Here is a 20372-nt window from a genome sequence, read left to right as displayed (position 1 = left end):
CAGGAGGTAGAGAAGGAAGGGGGGGGGGGCGTAATTGAATACACTTTATGGTGTAGTGGATAGGACAGGAAGATTCAAGTTAAAAGGCTGTCTCACATATGTAAAACCCAGGGGAATTACTCGTTGGCTGGGGGGGGGGGGGGCAAGAACATGAATCATGTAACCATGGGAAAATATTCTAAATCAATTAATTAAATAACAATTTTCAATTCTTAAAAAAAAAAAGGCCGTCTTAGATAACTGACTATGAGCCTTGGATAAGTTGCTGTGGTAGAGACATGAAGAGAGAGAGAGGTTTTGCAGAACAAGCCAAGATGCAAGAACCAAGGCTGGGGACCTGTCTGTCAATCAAGAAGAAGGTTCCAAATGGAATGTTCCCAGGAGGAGAGGCAGTTGAGCTGGCCAGGGGAAATGGAGAAACCCCTGCTCTCTCTGGGGAGACTGACCAAGAAAGGAGGCAAGCCTGGCTGTAGGGGGAAGAACTGAACTGATCCTTGTAGCTTCTGTCCTAGGCTGAAGGACCCTTGAGGGGGGGCTTCTGAAATTAGGCTGAGAGACCTTGGTGGCTTTGTGGAGAAGAAAAGACTGAACAGTTGTCCTCCATCTCTTTGACTGTCCCTCTGTCACAGTTGTGATTGGAATGATTTCTCAAACCCACAAATTCTCCTTTTAGATTAGGGAAACCCTCATCCCTCTTACCTCAGTTTCCCATCCTGTTTCCCAATAAACCCCTTATCTGAGAAAGAAAACAGGAGTTTCTTCATAGTCTATTGGGGGGGGGGGTTGAAGCCACAAGCTTCAGGAAGAAACTGGGAGGGAGAAACTGGAAGAAGGGAGGGGGGTGAGGGAGTGTGTGGGATCTGGGAGTGAAGGGAGGTGGAGGTTAGGGAATAGATTGATCTACTAGTCATCAATAGTGATCAGTAGGCAAAACCCAGAGCATTCCCCTGTAGCAGTATCTCTCTATCTCTCAATCTCTACCTCCTTGAGACTAACTAGAGAGACTCAAGTGTCCCCATACTAGCAGCAGCTCTACAGTCCCAAGCCAGAGTATATACCAGTTACAGCAAGAAGAAATAGTCACAGATTAGTAATACATTGCCTAAATTCTCAGCCTCAGTTTCCTTCTCAATAAAATAAAGAGTTGGACCCGCTAACGTCCCTTTCAGCTCTAAATCTATGATCCTGGTGGGATTAGTTCCGTTTAGGAAAGATATCGACAAAATGAGAACATTACAGAAGGGCACCCAAAAGGGCAAAATGTCTTGAGTCCATGACAGATGTCAATTAGTTTAAGGATCAGGGGATGTTGGTTCAAAAACTGGAAAACTCAGCCGTGTTCAAGTATTTAAAGAGTCCTCATGTGGAAGAGGGTTTCAGCATGTTCTGTTTTGACCCCAGATGACAGAACCAAGAGCAGTAGCTAAAAGTCTAGATTTGATGTCAGGAAAACAATGCTAAAGATTCAAGGTAGCCCTAAGTGGAACAGGCTGCCTTGGGCAATGGTGCTTTCCTTCTTTTTGGATTGTTCAAGCATAGACTCAACATATTGTAATGAGGATTAGAGGGCAATGGGGTGAATGGGGGTTGGACCTGGGGGTCAACAATTCTCAAATCCTGATTTTGTTATTCTATGATTCTTCCTCCTCTTCATGCTCTTCTCCCCAATCTTCTCCCTAGACACCCAGGGCCCTCCTTCCTCATATTGTCCCATGAATTTCCTAAACTTCTTACAAAAATACTGTGGGCCCAGCGGTGCCCCCTCTTTGTCCTCCTTGCTCTATGATTATCTCTTTCTCTATGCCCCTAATCAAAATTACTATTCCTTAGAACTCAATTAAGTTAGCTCTGTGAAGAGAGGGGACTGATAATTCAAGAGACCTGATTAAGTATTTTTAATGACTGATAATCTTCAGGAGCTAGGTGGCTAGACTACCACACCTAGAGTCTGAAAAACTCATTTTTCCGAGTTCAAATCTGCCCTTGGACATTTACTAATTGTGTGACCCCAGGCAAGACACAACTCTATTTGTCTTGGTTGCTTCAACTATGAAATTATCTGGAGAATGAGATGGTAAACCACTTCAGTATCTTGGCCAAGAAAACCCCAAATGGGTCACAAGAGTTGGGCATGACTGAAAATAGCTCAACAACAACAACCTCTCTCCCATAGGATTTTCATAGAATATAAGATTTTCATGGCAGTTCAAACTCAAGACATCATCTGATCCATTATCTTCCTTCTACAGCATCCTCTTCTTTCATTCTATTTCACCTGAATAAAAGAGGCAGCATGGAGTGATGGGAAAAGAGAAAGCTTTTGAGTGAGGAAGACCTTGATTCCAGTCTTCCTTCTGTCACAAGTTGGCTGTGTGACTCTGGCAGTCTCTTAATTTCTCTAAAACTTTAAATTACAAAAATGTGAATAATTTGTTCTTTTTTAAACATTTTTTTAATAATCCATTAATTCTGGGGCAGCTGGGTAGCTCAGTGAATTGAGAGCCAAGCCTAGAGACAGGAGGTCCTAGGTTCAAATCTGGCCTCAGACACTTCCCAGCTGTGTGACCCTGGGCAAGTCACTTGACCCCCATTTCCTAGCCCTTACCACTCTTCTGCCTTGGAACAATACACAGTATTGATTCCAAGATGGAAGTTAAGGGTTTAAAAAAAATAATAATCCATTAATTCTCCAGTCCTCATTGGTAGAGATTGAGGATGGGGTTCCTTACTGAGATGTCCCAATACAATGAAATTAAAGGTCTGTCATCTTTAAAAGCGCCTCTAGTCCATATTAAAGTTCTTTGCAGACCTTAAAACTCTACCCAGATTTCAGCCATCACTACCATTAAAAACAAGAATGGATTCTCACAGAAGATCATTTTAAAATATGTCCTCAAAGTCCTTTTCACTATGTGGTACTCAGACCTGGATGCATTGGTCTGTGAGATCCTAGATGAAAGGCACCTTTGAGATCATTTAACCCAATCTATCATTTTCTAGATGAGGAACCTTTCCCAAGGTCACATAAATGAAGTATCACAATTGGGATTCAAATCCAGGTACTACAAGGCCAAATGCTACATCACTCTTTCCAGTGGGCCAAGCAATGGTCTGACCAATGTGAACTTTAGATTACTCCACCCTACTTAGTCTAACAAAAATCAGGAAATTGTGAACTTTAGATTACTCCACCCTACTTAGTCTAACAAAATCAGGAATATCTACACCCATACTTAAGGATTAAGTATCTAGGAGGATGGCCTATGACAGACATGTGCTAGCAAATGACAAATCAGAAACAACTGACAGATCCCTGGGCTGTCCAAAGTCAAGCCTAAGATATCATTGGTATATGTGAGATGCAGGAAAGTGATGTAAAACTATCTATATATTTTGCATCACTTCCTCTCTCGGGCCTTTTAGATGGTGAAGAGGTGGCTGGCGGCAGCTTGCTGAGCACGTCAGCATCTTGGCATGGCAACTGCTATTGTCCGGTTTTTAGGGGTGAGTTTTCCTTGATACCATACTGGAGGAAGCCTAGTAACCTAGTTTGGTGCAGTGTCTTCTCTGAGATCTCTCAGAGTTTTAGGCTGATTCTTTCTCTTTTACTTTCCAAACACTATCCACTTAGAAGCCTCTAATCTTCTTCAGAAACCTTGTGGTGGAAGATTTTGAACTCCCCCTGGCATAGGTGAGGCAGGATAAATCCTATACCCTCTCCCTCTCTCTTCTCCTTGATTTGTCCCCATATATTGATTAAACCACCATATATTTCCAAACTGACTTGGGTATTTTTATTTGGGATATCCCCTGGTAACCAAAAATTAAATTTAGATTTAGGTCATGACCCTAAATTATCCTTACACCAATGAAGTATAATTGAGGTTGTTGATTCCTTTTTCCCTTTAAAACATAGACACACACACACACACACACACACACACACACACACACCTTACTTTCTGTATGAGAATCAATACTGATTCCAAGGCAGAAGAGTGGTAACGGCTAGGCAATGGAGGGGGGGGGGGGTAAGTCACACAGTTAGGAAGTATCTGAAGTAAGATTTGAACCCAGGACCTCCTGTATCTAGGCCTGGCTCTCAATCCACTGAGCCATCTAGCTACCTTCCTTTTTCCCTTTTAAAAGAGCTTCTGGAGAGAGTGATTCCTTAAATTAAAGGAAAGCATTAATAATTTAATGAAGTGCTGAATTTTAGCCATTATGGTGGATGGAGAAAGCTGTGTGTGGGCCACTGAGCATAGTGGGGGGTGGGAGGGGTTGGGGATTCCTATAAGAAATGGGTTTCTCCAATCCTCTCTCATTCTTGATTTAATAAAATTTTGGTAGATATATTTTTTATGAAATAATGGAAAATATATTTAGTCTACCCTGTCTCAGGGACAGATGGGACTCTCATTCTATTCCATCTTGTAAAAGTTTCAGGGTTTCCCAACCTCAGAGAAGACATAATAAATTAGCAGCCTCCTCTCCAACCCTTCCTACCCTCCACCCCAAATGAGATTAAGACCTGATACATACTAAGAATGGTCAAATGAGATACCGCTGCTCTGGAGAACAATTGAGGATTATTCAATAATCATATAATAATCACTTATTAAGGCCTTGCTTCCTATGTGCCAGGCACTGGACCAAGGACTGAAGATCCAAAGAAAAAGCAAAAACAGTGCCTGTCCCCAATAAACTCTCATTCTAATAGGAGAGGTAAGATATATAAATCAGAACATATAAGGTAAATACAGATTAGACAGAAGGAAACCATATAGAGGCTGACACCACCAGCTGGGGAAGACTGGGAAAAGCCTTCTATAGAAGGTGGCACTTGATCTGATTCTTAAAGGAAGCCAGGAATGAAAAGATCTGGAAGTTGGGAAAGGGAGCATTCTAGGCATAGGACAAGATACAGAGACAGGAAATGGAGCATCATGTAGGAGAAATGGTAAGTAAGCCAGTATGACTGGATCATAGAGTGAACAAAGGGCAGTAGAATATAAAAAGATTGGAGAGCTAGGAAAGAATCAACTTATGAAGTGCCTCAAATAAAGGATTTTATATTTATTTTGGAGATAATAGGGAGCCAATGGAGTTTATTGACTGAGGGAGATCATACCTATGCTTTTGGAAAATCACTTTTTAAAATTTTTTCTTTATTTTATTCCAGTAACAAATCTACACATATGTTTTCCAAGGTTACATGATTCATGTTGTCTCTCTCCCCTTTTCTCTCCCCTCTCCCATAATTGAAAAGCAATTTAATTCCATTGGGTTTTTCATGTATTATCACTCAAAACTGATTTCTATATTGTAAATTTTTGTAATAATCTTTTAAAACCCAAACCCCAGATCATATATCCAAATAAACAAGAAAAAAAAATACATGTTTTCTTCTGCATATCTACTCCCACAGTTCTTTCTCTTGATGTGGATAGCATTCTTTTCTTAAGTCTCTCAGAATTGTCCTGGATCATTATATTGCTGTTAGTAGCATTTATTACATTTGATCATTCACAATGTTTTAGTTATTGTCTATAATACTCTCCTGGTTCTGCTTATTTCACTCCACATCAGTTCATGTAGGTCTTGGAAAATCACTTTAGCAACTGTTTGAAGAATTGTTTGGAGAGAGGAAAGAGTTCAAGCAGGGAGTCCAATTAGAAGGCAATTGCAATGGTCCAGGTAAGAAGTATTGAAGCCTTATGTTGGGATAATGGATGGGTAATTGGAAAAAAGCTTATATATGCAAGAGATATTGGAGAAGGTAGAAATGGCAAGGTTAGGCAACCAATTTGGTATATGGGATGAATGTAAGGATTCAAGGAGTACCCAGAAATGATGACAGCATAAACTAGGATGATGATTGTGTAGAAATAAAATGAAAGTAGCAACATTCATTCAAAAATCAGTTTTTAAAAACTAGGTGATGACTCAATGATGCATAGTTGGGAATGCAAACATTCAGAACTGATCTTTTATTTCCCTCAGGTCCTTCCAAATTCACCAATAGTCTACATGATTTTCTAAATTAATGTCAGAAAACTCCCCTAGGAAGTAGCCTTATATATAGATAGATATATCTATATCTATATATGTTATTGTTAGTCTTTCATTTTTGAAGAAGACAAATGATGTCATGATGAGTGATGTCTTGACTTGCCCATGAATTGCATTTAAGTCAGGCAGAGTTGTACAAAGACACCAACCTTACTCTCTTCCAGAGTCATGACTGGCAATAGTCTGGAATGAAGTGAATAATTTTTGACATCTTTGATGTCTTACCACACTCTAAGTATTACACAACTGCTTCTTCTACCTTTGTGTTCATTGGAATAAATTGTTCTCATCTACCTGTTCCACTGGAGATCTTCACATGCTTGGGATAGACATTCCTCTTCAACTACCCAATCAACAGGTTGAAAGCTTGTTGGCTATCCTCAACTTGGTTTAGCCTGTCTACTAAGGTGTAGCCAATGCACAAGTCATATAGCTTCTTGGAGCCACAAGTGATATAGGAAGTATAGGAAGATGTAGGAAGGTGGAGATGATACTTTGCCTGCCTGTATGGGTCTAGCAACACAGAAGGAAAAGAAGTATTCCTAGAACAGAATACCACTTCTTAAAAACTGCTGCCTTTGGGGCAGCTAAGTGGCTCAGTGGATAGAGACCCATGTCTAGAGATGGGAAGTCCTGGGTTCAAATGCTGCTTTGCCGGGAGTCATCAAAGACCACACTGTTTGACACGGTCACATGTGGAAACTGGGGACTGCAAAGCAGCCCCCAGGAAGTATGGAAATACCCACTGAAACCCCCCCAAGTGACTTTCCTTATTAACATCCCCTTATTATTATAATTGCTATGATTATTATTCTTACTTAGCCCTGGGAAAAATAGATGAGAGCAACATGCTTGCAGGGTTAATACAGATGTCCCATTCTGTCCCCCAGAATATTACCAGAAGATACCACTTACAAAATTAAACCTAAGAATTCTTATATACCCATGTAGATAGGACCCTCTTTTCTAGGCATAAGAACTGGCAAATCTGTGCTCTGAATTCCCCAAACTATATCGGGGTCATGTTGATTCTACCCTCTGACCCTGCACTTAGCAACAATGTTTTGTTGGCTATCTCCTTAGGCTTTGTATCTGTTGTTAGGTTCTATGGAAACATGTATGTTGAAAATGAAACTGTGTGCCAAGTTGATGTGTGATCATGAGGGTATAAAATAAAGCCAAGCCTCAGTCAAGGCAGAGTAGTTTCTCTGGGAAACCCTGTATTATGGGTTGAATACAAAAGCTGTCTCCCATTCATCATTATTTCACCCAAGTCACCACACCCAGTCAGTAGGAATCTTTGGCTTTGCAGTCCACAGGTTGACTTGCAAAACTGCCTCAGATATTTCCTAGCAGTATGATCCTGGGCAAGTCACTTAACCCCAATTACCTAGCCCTTACCACTCTTCTGCTTTGAAAATGATATTTAGTATGAATTCTAATATAGAAGGTAAGGGCTTAAAAAGAAAAAAAGTTTGATGCTAATAAATGGCATGATGAAAAGAACACAAATTTTGGAATTAGAAGACCTGGGTTTAAATCCCTATCACCCAGTTTCCTCATCTCTGAAAAAGCAAAAGGTAAGGGGAAGCTAGATGGGTCAGTGGATTAAGAGCCAGGCATAGAGATGGGAGCTCCAGGGTCCAAATCTGACCTCAGACACTTCCTAGCTAAGTGACCTGTAATAGAGAGAGTTAGTCTGGTGGTAAAAAAGAGAGAGAGAAAAAATGGAGACCTCCCCTTTCAAGGCAGGGTCCAGGAGAGTCAACTGCTATGTAACTTAACCAAAGGAGAGAAGAGGGAGAGTGAGTCTGTAGTTCCCCCTTCAACCTCCCCTCAGCTATGGCTGCTCACCCAAACTGCCTCTTGACTCCTCTCTAATACTATGATATATAGATCTTCCCTCCTCAAGAGAGACAGAGAGAGAGAGAGAGAGAGAGAGAGAGAGAGAGAGAGAGAGAGAGAGAGAGAGAGAAATTACTCTTCCCCTAAAGCTAGAATTGTTTCCCCACTGACACTAGAATCATTTGGGGAAGACAACAACCTTTATTCTGACTTTTGGGTATAACACAGGGAAATGGCTGCAGGAAAGGTTTGTGAGGAAAGAGGGAAAAAGGTATTCCTATTCTAGCTATCCCTTTCTCCCTTCTCAAGTTGAGGAACCCAGGCCTTGGCAGCCTTGGGCCCCTGAAAGATTCAGGTTTGGATGGGCCTGATCTTGGCCCCACTGGGCACAATTCAGACCCAGGGCACCAGGAACTGTGAGGTGATCTTGTCAGCTGCTTTGAATTTTCTCAAGCTGGCCACTTCAGTTAGGAATTGGGAGGCGGGGAGGTGTCCAGTCACCAGGAGAAAGATGTTAGTCTTTTCTGGGGAACAAGTCTTCACCAGACCTTTTACTCAGGCTGTCTCAGGATTGAGAGAGCTAACTGCCTCTCCCCACAGAATCTCCTGCTCTCTTAAGATTCCAGAATCTCTCCTAGAGCCCCTCCCCTATTGTGACTGAGGTTCCAGCAATTTCCCAGACTGTAACTCCAGTTCTTGTGTTTGAAACCTCTACCACAGACCCTGGGCAAGTCACTTAACCCCCATTGCCTAGTCTTTTCTGCTCTTCTATCTTGGAACCAATACATAGTATTGATTCTAAGATGGAAGGTAAGGGTTTGTTTAAAAAGAGGAAAGGGTAGAACTACATGGTTTCCAATACCCCTTTTAGTTCTAGATCTATAATCCTGTGATTATCTAGGTTCATATACCAACTACAATACTCACTACCTACTATGACTTTGACCAAGGTACTTAACCTCTCTGGGCATCATTTTCTTCATCTGTAAACAAGAAAGAGATAAACTAGAGCAGTGATGGCTAACCTATAGCATCCATGCCATAGAAGGCCCTCTTTGTAGGCACATGCACCCTTGCCCATCAGAGTTCATTATTAGAAAGCCAAAGGGACTTGGGCCAAGTTGCTCCCCTCCCCCTCCCCATCACACATAGGGACATTTTTTCACTTTTCCTGTCCTTCTACCCAGCAGCCCAATGGAAGTACTTCCTCCCTGACCCTGTCTAGGATAAGGTGGGCAGCTCAAACCACTCTCCTCCCTCTCCACACACAACTAAAGACATGCCTCACTTTACAGCCCACCCCTCCCCCATCCCAACAGCTCAATGGGAGCACTTCCTCCTTCCTCTGTCTGAGGTGGGAGTGAGGGAGTGGCACTTGATCTCTAGGGGATGGTGGAACATGGCACTCAGTCTCTAAAAGGTTTTCCATCACTGGACAAGAGTATCCCTAAGGTCCTTTTCAGTTCTCAATTGATGGCCTTGGGAAAGTCATAAGAGTCAATAGCCACTCAAACTACTGGCTGCCAGAAAAGAACATAATGGTCAAGTCAGGGAAGGAAGAAGTCAGGAAAGACAGCTCTTGCCTCCCCTGTGGAGTGAGGAAATACCCATGCCCCAGTACACAGAAGAGAACTGGGTAAGTGATTTCTACTCATTTTCATAATTGAAAAGCAAATGATTCTAGAACAACTCCCTTGGAGGACACACATAAAACCAAAAGGCCATCGAGATCTTGAGAATTGTTCTGCTGCGAGGAAAAGGCTCCTGTCTCCCATCTATATCTCCTGGAGCAAACAAACAAGGCGGTTGGTGTTTTGTTCTTTTGAAGATATGCCAACTTCATTCTAAGGCAGAGGTTCTGACCTGGGTCCACAGATTGTAAAGGAGTCATTCATTTAGAGGGAAAAACATTTCAATTTTATTTTCATTATCCTATCATTGAAATGTAGCAGTTCCTGCCATTTACAAAAACCAAACAAACTATGATTCGAAGAAGGTGTTGACAGGCTTCACTATACTACTAAAGGAGTCCATGACACAGAAAATGGCTTAAGGATCCTAAGTCTAGAGGAAATGAAGGAATTCGGGGAGTTAGAGGCTCTTTATCTAGGGAGTCAATCAAAAGGGCATTAATCAACTAACTGAGATTAATTAGTTAAATGGTTTTAGGGCACCAGTCATTGCTAGCTAATAGAGGGGAGGAAAGCCAGAATGGGGTTTGAGTTAAGAGCAGAAGAGAATTCCCAAATCCTTGTTAGACCCCTGTTGCAATGTAATGCTTAGTGCATAAGCATGATTGACAGGCAGAGAATCTTCAGAGCTGGCAAGGGAAAAGTGCCAAACCATTGGGGAGACAGTTTACTTCAGTTGCGAGTCAGCAGCTGAAAAGGGAGGCATATCTGAGCTCCTGGGACATCTTTGGATCATCTTACAAGCAGCCCTCTGAAGCAGGAGTGGACAGGAGGTTTTCAATACCCTTAGGTGGACTAAGGGAGCTCCAGCCATTCTCTGGACCATCTAGGACTCCTCATCTGTACTCCAGCCTTTCGTTGCCAGAAGACTCTATATGTAAGATCTCTGAACTTTCTGTTGGACTGGTCCTTAGGAGTTTAGGATAAGATAAGATTGGATTATTAGTGAGGAGTTTTAAACTAAAGGGTTAAGTTGTAAGACCTCCTTCTCCCCCTCCCTCCTTTCCCAAACCTCTAACTGTGGAATAAGAGCAAAATATTTATATATGTTTTCCATCCTAAACCCCTCAAAATTAATAGTGATATTTCACCCCTGACAGGCAGATATAGCAGCCTGACTAGTGAATAGTGAGACCAGAGATCATATTTAGAGTCACAGAATCTTTGAGAGAGGGAAAGGAATCTAACATTTAGTAAAGAACTACTATGTGCCAGGTACTTTCCAAATTTGATCTCATTTGATCATCACAACAACCATGTGAGGGTAGAATCTATTATTACTTTCATTTGACAGTTGAGGAAACTGAAGCAAAGGTTAAATAACTTGCCTAGGATCACATAGTTAATGTTCCTAAGGTGGTATTTGAACTAGAGTCTTCCTGATGTCAGGTTCAGCACTCTAATCACCTAGCTTGCTAGTTAAAGTAGAAGGAACCTTCCTCCTCTTCCTTTATTTTATGATTTATTTATTTCCTTCCTTTATTTTATGACTTTTTAAAAAATTTAAACCCTTACCTTCCATCTTGGAATCAATACTCCATATTGGTTCCAAGGCAGAAGAGTGGTAAGGGCTAGGCAATGGAGGTTGAATGACTTGCCCAGGGTCACACAGCTAAGAAGTGTCTGAGGCCAAATTTGAACCTAGGACCTCCTGTCTCTAGGCCTGCCTCTCAATCCACTGAGCTACCCTGCTGCCCGTCTTACCCCCTTCCTTTAAAGTCCAATTCAAATGTCAATTTCTGCATAGAGCCTTCCATAATCACTTGTACATGTCTGTAAGGATTGTAAAGATTAAAATTTATATTCAATAACTATTATATTTTTTAAAGTTTTATTAATAATAACTAAAGTAAAAGAACTACTTAAACCCAGCCCTGTCTGAGAGAAGAGAGCCATAGGGCCCAGCTACAGAACTTATAAACAATTATGTGAAGACAAGGGAAAAGCATTCTGGGTAATGTAGTTTTAGGGGTTCAAGATTTTCTAACTATACAGGGCCTTTCTTCCTCCATTTGCTCCCTTTTGCCTCTTGTATAAATGGAGATTTTGAACCCTAGACTTCAATCCCCAGAAGTCCTTGGTATTTCCCAGAATTCCCTATAATCTCTCCTGAGTCTCCATGTTGGCAAGATCACAATTGGTATTTAACTGGCAGTAATGCCTCCTGTGCTCTCTTCCTTTGCAATGATGTAGCAAGTATAGTGGTAAGCTAAGTGAGGGGATTTTAAATGGGCTAATCAGCCATGGGCACGTGGTTTTTATTTTGTATCCTCTTTATTCTTTGATTTCTAATGATTTTTAATAAGCCTCATAAAATATAGTATTTTTTATTAGTAGAAATATAATTTAATTTTTACACTCTAGAATAGAAATCAAACATAATCTGCACCCAGCCAGCCTTTCTCAGCTTGTTCTACTGTCCTCTCCTTCATACACTTGACATTCCAACAAAGTGGATTCATTTCCTGTTTCTTATTCCATCTCCTACCTCGGAACTTTGTCCTGTTCCTGGAACCCGCTCCTTCCCGACCTCTGCCTCTAGGAATCTCAAGCGTCCTACCAGGCATGGCTGGAGCATCATCTCCTATACGAACCCTTTCTTGGGATTCTCTCCTTCCTCACATGATCTTGTATTTACTTCCATGAAGTGTTCCTGATGTTTCTCTCCAAGACAACGCTGAGCACCTAGAAGGCAGAGCCTGGCTGCCATCCTGCGTGACTGTTTGCCCAGGCTCTAAGCCGAGCACAGCCCACATCCTTGAGGAAAAACACTCCATGGCCTTCTCCTTGGACTGGGAGGAAGATGATGAGAATAACCAGTCAATGAGCAAGCATTGACAGAGAACCTTCCGGGCTCTGTGCTTGGTCCTGGTGATTATTGTGACTTCAGTTGTTTCAATCCTGCCTGACTCTCCGTAACTCCGTTTTGGAGTTTTCTTGGCAGAGATATTGGAAGGACATGGTGTTTCCTTCTTCAGTTCATTTTACAGTTGAGGAAACTGAGGTAAAGAGTGTTCAATGACTTATCCAGGGCCCTATAGCCTGGGGCTTGATTCAGACTTGGGTCTTCCTGACTCCAGTTCAGGTGCTCTATCTTGCACCACTTGGCTATCCTCAGATGCTGGCGATACAAAGATAGAAATGAAACCATAGTTGACATCAAGGCATGGGACGTTCTGTCAGGAGAGCTGTCATGGACAGTTTTAAGCACATACAAACTAAATGCAAAGTTACTGGGGGAAAGGGAGCAAGGGGGAAAAGACAAGGAAAGGTCTTGCGCAGGAGGCGGGGCGAGAGCTCCGAAAGAAACTCGAGGCTCTTAGAAGCAGAGACCTTAAGGGACAATCGTCCAAGAATGGGGCACAGCCTGTGTCAAGGCATGGAGAGGGGAAATGGATTGTTGTGTACAAAGAATAGTCAGATCGCTAGTTTGACTGGATGGCAGGCTAGAGTCCCGGACTCTGGAACTAAGCTCTCTCTTAGAGCAGCCAATTCACTTCCTGGGTGAAAGAACCTAGCCGCAATCAAGTACTCCGACTGCTTGCCCCGAAGTGAACGATTAGCCCCTCATGACTTCCGGAGTCCCCCACGCTGTGCCGGGGTGTATTTGAAGCAACAGAGCATTATTGCCCTCCTTTCCTGCCCCGGTAGACGACGATGCCTGCAAACGTGCAGAAAATGCAGTTGAAATCTAATGAGGCTTGCAGAATTAAACATTATTGGAGAGTGGTGGTAATGAAATGCTTTTACATAGGCGACGCTTTGTTTAGAATACGGGGTACATGCCACCAGCAGGAGCCACGGGGGGCAGAGAGCAGAAAGAATGCTCTGTTTGCGGCTGGAAAGCAATCCAGCCTGGCACTGACGTTTGAAGAACGGGCTTCTCTCTCTCAGCCTCTGTCTGTCTGTTTCTGTCTCTGTCTCTGTATCTCTGTCTCTGTCTCTGTCTCTGTCTCTTTCTGTCTCTGTCTCTGTCTCTGTCTCTGTCTCTTACTCCCCACCCCTCCCCATTACTGTCTCCTACTGTCCTATTTGACCTCACCTCTCAGAATGCCTTGGGCTGGGCTGCTGCCTACAAACAGGCAACAATAAGTCTGTGCTCTCACCCTCCCACCCAAACACAGCTGCTGGGCTAAGTGGTGGCTCTGGCCATCTGGAGTAAAGAGAAAAGGCCCTCCCCACCCCCACATTACCCCTATTTTGCTCCCTCCCTCCCTCCTCCCCTTGATTTCTTACTGGCTGCTAAAAGGAGACTGGGGATTCTTGGCCTTCTCCCATTTTAGTGAGACTAAACTGAGAGCAGAAACAAGGCTGCATAGAGCAGGTTATGCCCTTCTAGCTTAAGCTGCTGGAAAAAATGGAAGTTTCCACCGGAAGGTGTTCCCAGGAGTTCTCCCCCAATCAGGAAGTCTTTGTCTAACCTGTGCAGAGAAAAGACCTGAGGTTCTCTGTTCAGGGAGCCTAGAGATTAGCTCCAACCTCCCTATTTAATAGATGGCCCAGAAAAGTGAAGTGATTTGCTATGGACTTGCCCAGCTAGAATTCAATTCAATTCCATAAACATTTATTAAATACTTGCTGCGTTCCAGGCATGAGAGAGAGAGAGAGAGAGAGAGAGAGAGAGAGAGAGAGAGAGAGAGAGAGAGAGAGAGAGAGAGAGAGACAAAGACATGGTTCCTACCCTCAAGTAAAGTACATTGTAGTGAGGAAGACAGTATAAGAGATACTATACAGAAGAGGTGGAAGGCAACCTTAGAGGTATTACCATCACTACTACTACTACTACTACTACTACTACTATCACTTCTACTGCTACTGCTACTACAACAACTACTACAACTATGACCACCACCACCACCACCCCCACTACTACTACTACTACTTCTACTACCACTACCACTATCACTTCTACACTTACTACTACTACTACTACTACTACTACTACTACTACTACTACTACTACTACCACCACCATTTCTACTGCTACTGCTACTACTACTACTACTCTACTACTATAACAACTACTACTACAGCCTAGCATTTATATAGTTTCTACCAAGTACCAGGTGGTGTGCTAAGTGCCTTGCAAATATCATCACATTTGATCTGCAGAACAGCTACCTGAGAGGTAGCTGTTATTATTATGTCCACCTTATAGTTCTGTCCAAAGTTACACAACATGTGAACATCTGAGGCTGGATTTGAATTCAGGACTTCTTGACTCCTAGTCCAGCATTCTATCTACAATGACACCCAACTACCTGGGAAACTAGAAAGTCCTCTTACAGAGTAAATGAGGAGTATAATCCTGAAAGATAGATAGATAGATAGATAGATAGATAGATAGATAGATAGATAGATAGATAGATAGATAGTCATTTTCAGGGATGTCCAACTCTTCATTTCCCCTTGTAGGGTTTTCTTGGCAAGGATACTGGAGTGGTTTAGCATTTCCTTCTCTGGCTCATTTTAAAGATGAGGAATCTGAGGCAAACAATGTTATATGGCTATATATATACATATATATATATATATATATCATATAGCTAGTGTCTGAGGCCAGATTTGAACTCACAGAGATGAGTCTTCCTGATTCCAGGATCAGTGCTCTGTTTACTACACCACATAGCTTTCTGAAGAGAGAGAGAGAGAGGAGAAAGGAAGGAAGGAAGGAAGGAAGGAAGGAAGGAAAGAAGGAAGGAGGGAAGGAAGAGAGGAGGCAAGAGAAGTCATTTATCTGATAGGACCAAAGATCCCTCACTCAGTCATCTTCCATGTTAGTTATCCCTTCTAGCATGGTATCAGCTGCAGGTCTGATAATCATATCATCTACCATTTTGTCTAAGTCACTGATAAAATGATAAACTGTACCAGGGTAAGAGAGAGAGAGAAAGAGAGAGAGAGAGAGAGAGAGAGAGAGATAGAGAGAGAGAGAGAGAGAGAAAGAGAGAGAGAGAGAGAGAGAGAGAGAGAGAGAGAGAGAGAGAGAGAGAGAGAGAGAGAGAGAGAGAGAGAGAGAGAGAGAGAGAGAGAGAGAGCTTGTTGGCTGCCTTTTCAGGCTTTTTGCCCAGTAGGTTAGAAATACTGCCCTTGAGTATGAGTGGTTAGAGCTATTTATTTCAAATGTAAAGGAAAAGGTCACTTTCGAAAATGTTTGTTCTAGCAACCAAACTCCCCCCAGCTACTAGTGCCCCCCCCAAAGACAGTGACCTTATATTTATTTCACATATACTTATGTGCTTCTATGTTATGTCCCCCAAGAAGTTCCCTGACCATAGGGACTTTGTGTCTTTGGAGATGCAGTACCTAGTAAAGTTCTCAGTAAATGGTTATTGGTTAATAGAATGATTCATGCTATTTCAAGCATAAGATTGGCAACAACTTGATTTCAGACAAAACTAGGATGCCAGGGAAAAGTTAGCTACTCTTTATAGGAACAGGAAGAGATCTTTAATAGCTATAAGAAATGACTAGGACTGTAGGGTTGTATTCTCAATTCCCAAAACAGAAAAAAACTTATTCATGTTTTAAGTCCTTTATTAAAGGGTCATAGATTTAGAGTAGTAAGGGATCTAGAGGTCATTCAGTCCAATTCCCTTCCATTTTACAGTTAAGGAAACTGAGGACCATGGAAGTAAGGAGATATACACAAGGTTACTTATGCTACCGGTAAGTGGACTACCAGACTTCAAACCCAGTTCTCTGATTTCAAATCCAACCTTCTCCTCTCTGGGTAATTCTATTTTCCATCCTCACCAGTTTTCCATGATTTCTTTTTCAGAGCCAGCAGAAGGAGAGAGGGAAGATGAAGCATACAAAATTAAAAGACTTAAATTCTTTAACACATTCACACACATAGCATTTCATTTTTTCCTCCCTAAATTGCCAGTCTTTATATAATTATATTTTAATCACCTACTTAATGATTCTTTTTTCACACCTCAAATTTCAAAGTTACAGCTATTCAAAATAGCTCTGGACATACCTATTCCCAGCTTGTCTTTTGCCTAGTTTCTTTGACCTCAAATTATTCCATGTTTTCTCCCCCTACCCCCTGCCCACTCTGCTCCCTGGCCCCCAGCAAGGATAATTTTTAGAGCTGCTTCCATGTTCTATCCTTGATGACAATTCTCTTCATTATGGCCTTCTTGTTTGTAACCCTCACTATTATTCTTGCCCCACAATACACAATACATCAGGGCACTAGTAGATGATCAATAAACTTTACTATCTCTTCTTCCTTTTTTATAGTCTGAGAATCAGATTCACAGAATGAGGGAACTTAGAGATAACCTTCACTTTACTTTGGAGAGTTTAATTGGAAAGCCCCCTGGCTCTGGAATTTGAGGACTTGGGTTCAATCCCTATCTTTGTTACTTAGCATTTTTGTGACCTTGGGTAAGTCATTCTCCCGTTATGAGTCATTTTCCTTTGTAAAATTAGAAGACTGGATTATATGGTCTCTAATTCTCCCAGCCCTGAATCTATTCTCCTATGATTTGGTTCAGCATTTTAGGGAACTTTCTTAGTTATTGTTGTTCAATTGTTTTCAGTCATGTCTGATCTTATGTAACTCCATGGGTGTTTTCTTGGCCAAGATACTGGAATGGTTTGCCATTTCCTTCTCCAGTTTATTTTATATATGAGTAAGCTGAGGCAAACAAGATTAAGTGACTTGCCCAGGATCACCCAGCTGCTAAGTGTCTAGGGCCAAATTTGAACCCAGCTCTTCTCAACTCCAGGTCCAGCACTCTATCCAGTGCACCACCCAGCTGCCATTATATTTCTTAGTATCACCTTCTATATCCTTCACATGTCACTTTGTTCTAATGCTCAAGAACTCAGGATATGGTCTTTTCAAAGAAAATTTTGGTATTCATCTCCTTCTGCAATTCCCCACTTTTAAATCTCTCTTTTATTCCCATCCTTTCTATCTCTTCTAACAAAAATTGCCCCCAACTAAGAGAACTATAGGACTTGTTCACTCACCACTCCGTTCTTCATTGGGAAGGCAATTTTCAACTGCTTCTTAGTCACAGTGATAAGATAACTCTCCATTTCATCCCATTAAGCACTAACAATTAATATCAGTGATAGCACCATTTAGACACTGGTAATGAAATAGATTCCCATCGCCTCAGAGTTGGAAGGACCCCAGGGACCATCTAGTCCGATGAAGAATACCCTTTTAAAAATATCGCAGACAAGTGGATATCCAGCCTCTGTTTGGAAACCTCAAGTTAAGGCATGCCCCCCTCTCTCCTGAGACAGCTCTTTCTATTTGTGGAGAACTCCGACACTTAGGAAATCCTTCGAGCTATCAAGCTTCAGTTTAACTCTGAAAGCTCTACCCATTGCTCCTAAGTTTTACTCTCAAGGACCAGGGAGGAGAAATCGAATCCATCTTCCACCAAACAGCCTGTCAAATGCTGAGAGACTAGGATCATATCCTCCCCTCCTCCTGAGTCCCTTTCTTCTCCAGTTCTCCCAGGCTTGGTCACGTTTTTCTGGGTGTGCTCCAGCTTGGTGGTCTCTTTCCTAAAAGGTAGGGTCCTGAGATGAACATGGCACTCCAGGTGTCTGACCAGGGTAGAAGTCAAGCTTTTAGAGACATCTTTCTCTTCTCTCTAGATTTCTCAAAGTAGCCTAGTTTCTAAGCTACTGTTTTATTGGCTAATCGTGAGTTTACAGACCATGAAAAGACCCATGCCATTTTTTTTTCACCCTTACCTTCTAAGTATCAGTTCTAAGACAGAAGAATGGCAAAGGCTAGGCAATTGGGGTTAAATGACTTGCTCAGGATCACCCAGCTAGGAAGTGTCTGAGGCCAGTTTTGAACCCAGGACTTCCCAACTCCAGTCTTAGTACTCTATCACTGTGCTACCTAGCTGCCCTTATACCACCCTGCTCTTTCTTAAAAGAACTACTGTCTAACCATTCATTAGAGTATAAACTTCTTGAAAGCAAAGATTACTTTTTGCTTTTTCTTTAAAATTCCCAGGGGTTGGCCCAGGAATGACACACAGTAGGTATTTAATAAATGTTAAATAACTGAGTAACCCAGGTTGCCCATCTTAGACTCCTGAAGTTGATTTTTGCACCACAATGTTAGATTTCAAATATATCCCTATTGTTTCATGATATCAGATTTTTTTAATGCTCAGATCTATCAATATCCCTTTGAATCCTGACAATGATATCTGATCAATAGATCTATATTTATTAAGCACTTACTGTATGCCAGGTACTGTATTAAGAAAAAGTTCTTAACCTCAAGAGCTCATATTCTATTGAAGGCAAAAAAACCCTACACACATATGCATAAACATAGAACACATAGCATTCTTCTGCCTGATCTATTCTAAGGCAAAAAATAAAGGTTTTTTAATATATTTAAATATACATAATAATATTAAAATATATGTACATAATATATATATACTGTTGTGATTTATTTGTTTTTTCAATCATTTTTCAGTCATGTCTGATTATGTTAAAATCTTCATTTGGCATCAGGTATTGTGGGTTCAAATCTTGTCTCTGTCTGCTAGTTACAGTTGCCTAAGTGATCACAGCAGTCATATAACTTTATTGGGCCTCAGTTTCTTCACCTGTAAAAGGAGGTGGCACTTATGAGTTAGAAGGGACCTAAGACGTCCTCTAATCCAAATCCTCCATTTTACTAATGAGGAAAGCCAAAACTTGAATAATTGCTTTAATCAAGCTAAAGCTCTTTCCTATTTGGGTGTATTGTCAGTAATGAACTCAGAAGGCTACATGAATGTCCTCACTGTAATCTTGTAACCACCCAGCTGGGGAAGAGAGGATAAAGGGGGAAATATAAGCAATGTATAAACAAAAAATATCAATAATAAACATTAAAAATTTTTTTCAACACAACAATCTAATAGCTTAGACCACATTCCACAATTAGAGACAAACACCCCCTCCTCTCTACTGAGAGGAAGGCTGTGTATTTCCTTATCTGTTGGATCATGACTGGTTTTTGTAATCAGTCCAGATTCAACAGTGATGTGAATTTTAAAAGTAAACCAGTGGAAAACAGCTGAATACAACATGATTTTGTTGTTCTGTCATTTCTCAGTTATGTCTGACTCTTCATGATCCCATTTGGGGTTTTCTCAGCAAAAATTCTATAGTGATTTGCCATTTCCTTCTCAAGCTCATTTTTACAGAAACTGAGGCAAATAGGATTAAGTGACTTGCCCAGGGTGACACAGCTAGTAAGTGTCCGAAGCTAGATTTGAACTTAGGAAGATCAATTTTCCTGACTCCAGGCCCAGCATTTTATTTCGTCTTTACCTGCCGAGCTGCCCCACATCATGATAACAAACCTAATAAAGTATTACATAGGAAGAAATGGCAAATATAATTAAGAAAAACTTTGGAGGATTCACTTGAACTGATGCAGAGTGAAATAAATTTAAGAGTAAATGTAAGAGCAACAACACTAAGCGAAAGGAGCACAAACAAAAAGGAAATGAAACTCTGAGGAACTGAAACACTATTGATGATTCTAAAATGCTCTCAACCAGGCAAAGGGGCAGAAAGAGAAATTTTAAGTAAAAAGAAGATAGCACTGGTCCTCCCTAAAGCTTCAGCTCTAAGGATTCTAAGGGTACAAAGACATCCTCCAGATTGGAGTAGCCCAGCTAACCAGCCTGAGCCCCCCACCAGTTCAGGGTTAGGGAAACAAGATTTGTTTTAATAATGACTCTGGTTGACCCAAATCATCATCTAATT

General features: G+C 41.4%; 1 long non-coding RNA gene across 1 annotated transcript; it reads left to right on the top strand.

Moving 5' to 3' along the window:
* Positions 1 to 10302: 10302 nt before the first annotated feature.
* On the top strand, positions 10303 to 18943 carry LOC107649895 (uncharacterized). Its single transcript, XR_001624399.2, has 3 exons — positions 10303 to 10485; positions 16219 to 16277; positions 16390 to 18943. It is a non-coding gene; the product is annotated as an uncharacterized LOC107649895 (long non-coding RNA).
* The last annotated feature ends 1429 nt before the right edge of the window (positions 18944 to 20372 follow it).

This window comes from Monodelphis domestica, chromosome 8 (genome assembly GCF_027887165.1).
Source record: "Monodelphis domestica isolate mMonDom1 chromosome 8, mMonDom1.pri, whole genome shotgun sequence".
NCBI classification, from domain to species: domain Eukaryota; kingdom Metazoa; phylum Chordata; class Mammalia; order Didelphimorphia; family Didelphidae; genus Monodelphis; species Monodelphis domestica.
This window is presented reverse-complemented; position numbering and strand designations above follow the sequence as displayed.